Source organism: Engystomops pustulosus, chromosome 9 (assembly GCF_040894005.1).
Source record: "Engystomops pustulosus chromosome 9, aEngPut4.maternal, whole genome shotgun sequence".
NCBI classification, from domain to species: Eukaryota; Metazoa; Chordata; class Amphibia; order Anura; family Leptodactylidae; genus Engystomops; species Engystomops pustulosus.
In genome coordinates, this window is record NC_092419.1 from 76,985,097 (window position 1) to 76,991,105 (window position 6,009).

Here is a 6,009-nt window from a genome sequence, read left to right on the forward strand (position 1 = left end):
TAAGGACGCAGCCATTTTGTAGCTTAAGGCTCAGCCCGATTTTTTGGATTCTGACTTGCGTCTCTTTATACGGTTATAACTTTTGAACACTGTTACTTATCAAAGCGATTCTGAGATTGTTTTTTCCCCACATGTTGTACTTCATTTTAGTGGTAAATTTTGGCAGATAAGTTTTGCATTTATTTACAAAAAAAAAGAAAATATGATAAATTTTTGGAAAAATTTGCCATTTTCGAAATTCAAAATCATTGCGTTTTCAGGCAGATCGATTTACCACCTAAATAAGTTGCTGAATAACATTTCCCATTTGTCTACTTTACATTTTCATAATTTCTGAAATGTCTGGATAATTTATTTTGATGTCACGCGGCTTGCAAATAGAATATCGCTTTTCCGGATTTTCAGAATTGACTATTTTGGGGATAAATACAGTTTGGAATGAAATTTTACATATTTAGCATCAAAACCCCCTATATAACCAACCCATTTTCAAATCTGCACCCCTCAAGCTATCAGAAACAGCTTTTACGAAGATTGTTAACCCCTTGAGATCTTCATAGTAATTGAATCAAAATGGAGGTGAAATTTAGAATGGTCAAATTGTTCCCTTATACGTTCATTTAGCCCTAAAATTTACACATTTCCAAAAGATAAAAAGAGAAAACCCACCATACAATTTGTTCTGCAATTTCTCCTGAGTACAAAGACCCCCCACATGTGGCTGTGACTTGTGTTATGGGGGCACAGCGAGGCGCAGAAGGGAAGGTGGGCGCTGCAGCTGCCAGGATTTTAGTTTCCTCATTGGCCCCTTTTGAAGGCTATAAAATTTTCGCTTTTTCGTTATTGGGGCCATGTGATGCCATTTTTTTTGCGGGATGAGATGCTTTTTCCAATGTTACCATTTTGGGGTTTGTATCACCTATTGTTGAAAATTTAGGAACGTTTTTTGAGGACAGGAGTAGAAAAGCATCAATTCTGTACTGGATTTTTTACTCTTTTTTTTTTGGTGTTCACCGTATAGACTAATAATCATGTTATCTTTATTCTATGGGTCGATACGATTACGGGGATACCAAACATGAATATATTTTCTTACGTTTTACTAAATTTGTCAAACAAAACCCTAATGTGGGGAAAAATCTATCATTTATGTATTGCCGTCTTCCAAGTGGCATAACTTTGTTACGTTTTTGGCTACGGAGCTGGTTGATGGCTTGTTTTTTGCGGGACATGTTGTACTTTGCACCAGTATCATGTCGCAGTACATATGGTTTTTTGATCACATTTTATAGCATTTTTTGTGGGATTGAAAAGGTAAAAATCATAATTTTTGGAGGGTTTATAACAGTTTTTTTTTACGGCGTTTATCGTGGGGGTTCAATAATGATTTACTTTTATTCTACGGGTTGTTACGGACGCGGTGATACTATATATGTGGGGTTTGTGTTATGATTTAGACTTTTTTTTGAGTTATATGTCTCTTTATATGTTTTGGGGGTTTGGGGCATTTTTAGTGATTTATGACTTTATTTTTTTATTGAATAACTTTTTTTTTTACTTTTTCACTTGTATACCATGGGACATGAAGAAGCAATCATCTGATTGCTTCTTCATGATAATATTCTGCAATACTCATGTATTGCAGAGTATTATCAGTGTCAGCCTATACACTTGCATAGGCTGGCACTGTGCCAGTAAGATGACGTCACAGACGCCATCTTACTGGCAATTCTTGCAGGTAACTCTGGGGTCCAGATCGGACCCCAGAGTTACTATAGCAACGATCGGCGCACCCCGAAAACGGTTCGGGGGGGCCGATCGTGGGGGAAAGATCCCCCAGATACATGTTAGATGCCGCGGTCGCGCTGACCGCGGCATTTAACGGGTTAAGCACCCGCGATCGGAGACAACTCCGATCGCGGGTGTTACACTGGGGTGCCGGCTATCAGTCACAGCCGGCACCCCGTCTTTCCCGATGCCGGTTCGGCTCAGATCTTGAGCTGAACCGGCATCAGCTCAGCGTCCGATATATCGGACGCTGAGCGCTAAGTCACTGCGCTCAGCGTCCGATATATCGGACGCTGAGCGTTAAGAGGTTAAAGTATTTTCTCCCCTGTGGTTTTTGTGGCTGCGTTTTTGAGGGCGCGCTCACACGTTGCGTTTTGACCTGCGTTTTCATCGCGTTTGAAATGCATATACAACAGCTGAGGAGGGGTGATTTTCCTAATTACATCACTGTTAACATTTCTGTTTACAAAACGCATCGTAAACGAGATGTTAACATATGCATTATCAACGCGTTAACGCATGTGTTTTGTTAACATATGCGTTAACATTGTGTTTACAAACGTATTATTCAAATCACCTCTCATGATATGTATATTCGTTTCAAATGCAATGAAAACGCGACCAAAACGCAACGTGTGAACGCGCCCTGAGGTGCTTTTTCATCGCGTTTTTGAAAACAAATGCGCATGTGGTTTGTGTTTTGAAACGCATTACTTGTAAAAAAAAAAAAAACAGTGAGAAGATCAATGCAATTTAGGTAACGTTCATGTGGTACGTTTTGATTGCGCCTTGAAATGCATTACAACAGCTGAGAAGAGATGATTTGCCTAATCACATTACTGTTAATTTGTGTGTTTACAAAACACAATGTAAACACGATGTTAATGTATATGTTAACAGTATGTTAACAATACATGTAAATGCTGTGTTAACACATGTGTAAATATGTGTTTTGTAAACTCAAATGTTAACAGTAATGTCTGAAACACGACTTTTACACCATTTTCCATCACATCACAATTGTTGTTAAAAGTGATCAAAACGGTGCATTGTACTGAAAATGAAAATGTCAGCTAATTTTGCAAGAAATGCCAAAATTTTCAAGACATTTGGAATTTTCCAGGTTCCCAGTACATGACATTGAATATTAAATTACATCACTGAGGGCGCGTTCACACGATGTGCTTTGGTTGCGTTTTCATAGCGTTTTAAAACGCAGTACAATGGCTGAGAGGAGGTAATTTGCCTAATTACATTACTGTTAACGTTTCCAATTACAAAACGCATTGTAAATGCAATGTTAACACATTCGTTTTGTTAACACGTGTGTTAACATTGTGTTAACAAACATAAACAGTAATGTTATTAGGCAAATCACCTCTTCTCAGCTGTTGTAATGCATTTCAAACGCAATGAAAACGCAGGACAAAAACTCAACGTGCGTTTTGGTTGCATTTTCATTGCGTTTGAAACGCATTACAACAGCTGTTGAGAGGTAATTTGCCTAATAACATTACCATTTACATTTGTTAACCCATGCGTTGACATCGCATTTACAATGCGTTTTGTAAAAGGAAATATTAAAAGTGATGTAATTAGGCAAATCACCTCTCCTCAGCTGGTGTATATGCGTTTCAAACGCAATGAAAACGCAGGTCAAAACGCAAAGTGGGAACGCGCCCTGAGAAGAAGAATTTGTTACACAAAATATAAGCCCTTACACAGCTGTGTACACTGAAAAAGTTATGGATTTTAGAAGTTGGAAGGCGCATTCATGCGTTGCGTTGTGTTTTTTGATGCATTTTTGGCACATGCTAAAGGCCTCAAGGCAGGTTCACACGTTGCGCTTTGGGTGCGTTTTCATTGCACATTACAACAGCTGAGGTGGGGAGCCCATTGGGGGACATTTACTATGGCGTTTCCGCCAGTTTTGTGGCGCTCTCACCACATGTTCTGCTCTCCTACCTATTTATTAGCTGTCGGGGACAGAAAAAATGACTTTTTCCGTCTGCTCCGACTCTTCTCCGAAAAGGGGCGTGGCTTTGGCGGAGTGGAAACTCAGACAGAATTAATATGTGTCACAGCCATTTTTGGGCGCTGTAAACTGGCGGAAAGTAGACCAAAAGAAAACTGGTCTAGCAGGGACTGTTGGACACATTTCTGGTGCTTGGGACAGATTTTGGTCCCAGGGACAGAAAATGGGCTCGGGGACAGAAAATGGGTTCGGGGACAGAAATGTCTCTGCACAGCTCTACAATATTAAATGTGTGTCTTCTTTCCGAGAGCAGGTCGGTAACAAAGCCAATGCAGACACCGACACTCTAAGTAAATGTCCCCCATTGCCTCTGTCCTGACTTACCTCCTTCCACTGCATGCAGGTCTTTCTGTGGTAACTCGTCATTTTTTCATTTTTCCCCTTGACAATTGTCACGTTTACCATTGAATTGGCTCCTTTCAGACTTATTCATGCTACGACAGTGGGTATTCTCTAGCTTTGTAGACATAGAGTACTATTGATTTTCTTATGCATGTAGCACTTTTGGCACTTTATTCATGTGTTATGATCAGGCTGAGAATTTCTTGGGAGGTATAATATCACTACTTAGGCCGCGGTCACACGATCCGCTAGGTGTCCGTTCATAACGCGACACTAGCGCACAGGGGGCGGTCCTCGGCCCGACCGCACATGCGTTAACAGGGAAACGCATGCGATTGATAAGCCGATCGCATGCGTTTCCCTGTTAACGCATGTGCGTTCGGGCCGAGGACCGCCCCCTGTGCGCTAGCGTCGTGTTATGAACGGACGCCTAGCGGATCGTGTGACCGCGGCCTTAGGGTGAAGACACACATGGCGTTTTTGGGCCGTTTTTGGGGCGTTTTTACTAAGTGCGTTTTCAGATCGTTAAAAACGCATGCGTTAAAAAATGCATCCGTTTTTGTCCGTTTTTCATTGCGCAATTTCGGAAAAACTGACAAAAACGCATGCGTTTTAAAAAAACGGATGCGTTTTTTAACGCATCATTTTTTAACGATCTGAAAACGCACTTAGTAAAAACGGCCCAAAAACGGCCCAAAAACACCATGTGTGTCTTCACCCTTAGTGATTGACAGTGGGCAATTACGGTGTACCTACACTAGGTCACTGTACATTGTTTTGGTATGTACATTATGTATTTTAAATGTTTTTAAGAGTGTTGTTGATTGTCTGTCTTGTACTAATAAAATTTGATGTTTGATTTTGCATTACCCCATGAGCCTTTTGGATGCACTCTTTTTCTTATGTTTTGGTTTGACTTTGTCTTTTGTGCATTCGGCTCACATATACTTGGGCTGTGCTACACCCTTTGGTCTTCTATAACAGCTGAGGTGAGGTGATTTGCCTAATTACATTACAAAACGAATTGTAAACACAATGTTAACACATGAATTAGCAATGTGTTAACACAGGTGAAGTGATTTGCCTAATTACATTACAAAACGCATTGTAAACACAATGTTAACATGTGGATTAACAATATGTTAACATATGTGTTAACATTGCATTAACAAATGTAAATAGTAATGTAATTAGGCAAATCAACTCCAAAACGCAATGAAAACGCAACCAAAACGCAACTTGTGACCACACGCTATATTTACCATGCATTTGGCTGGCTCCGGTTTTTAACGGACTGCTTAAAAACGGACCATAAACGGGTTCAAAACGTCATGTGATGCCACACATGGCGTTTTGAACCCGTTTTGAAATTGCATCCGTTTTAATTAAGATAATTGGTAAAACCTGTCAAAAACTGATGCAATTTCAAAACGCTATATGTGGCATCACATGGCGCTTTGAACCCGTTTTTGGTCTGTTTTTAAGCAGTCCGTTAAAAAACGCATGGGTTTTGAAAATGCATCTGCATTTGACAGGTTTTTCCGATTATATTAATTAAAACTGGTCAAAAATGGATGCGTTTTCCGTTTTGGGGCCATTTTTAGTTGTGCTTTTTTCAGATTGTAAAAAAGGCACAGTTTGAATTAAGATAATTGGTCAAACGTGTCAAAAACGCATGCGTTTTTTACGATCTGGAAAAGCACAACTAATAATGGCCTAAAAACGCCACATGTGTCACCACCCTGAGGGTGAAGACACACGTGGCGTTTTTGGGCCGTTTTGGGGCCGTTTTTACTAAGTGCGTTTTCAGATTGTTAAAAACACATGCGTTTTTGTCCGTTTTT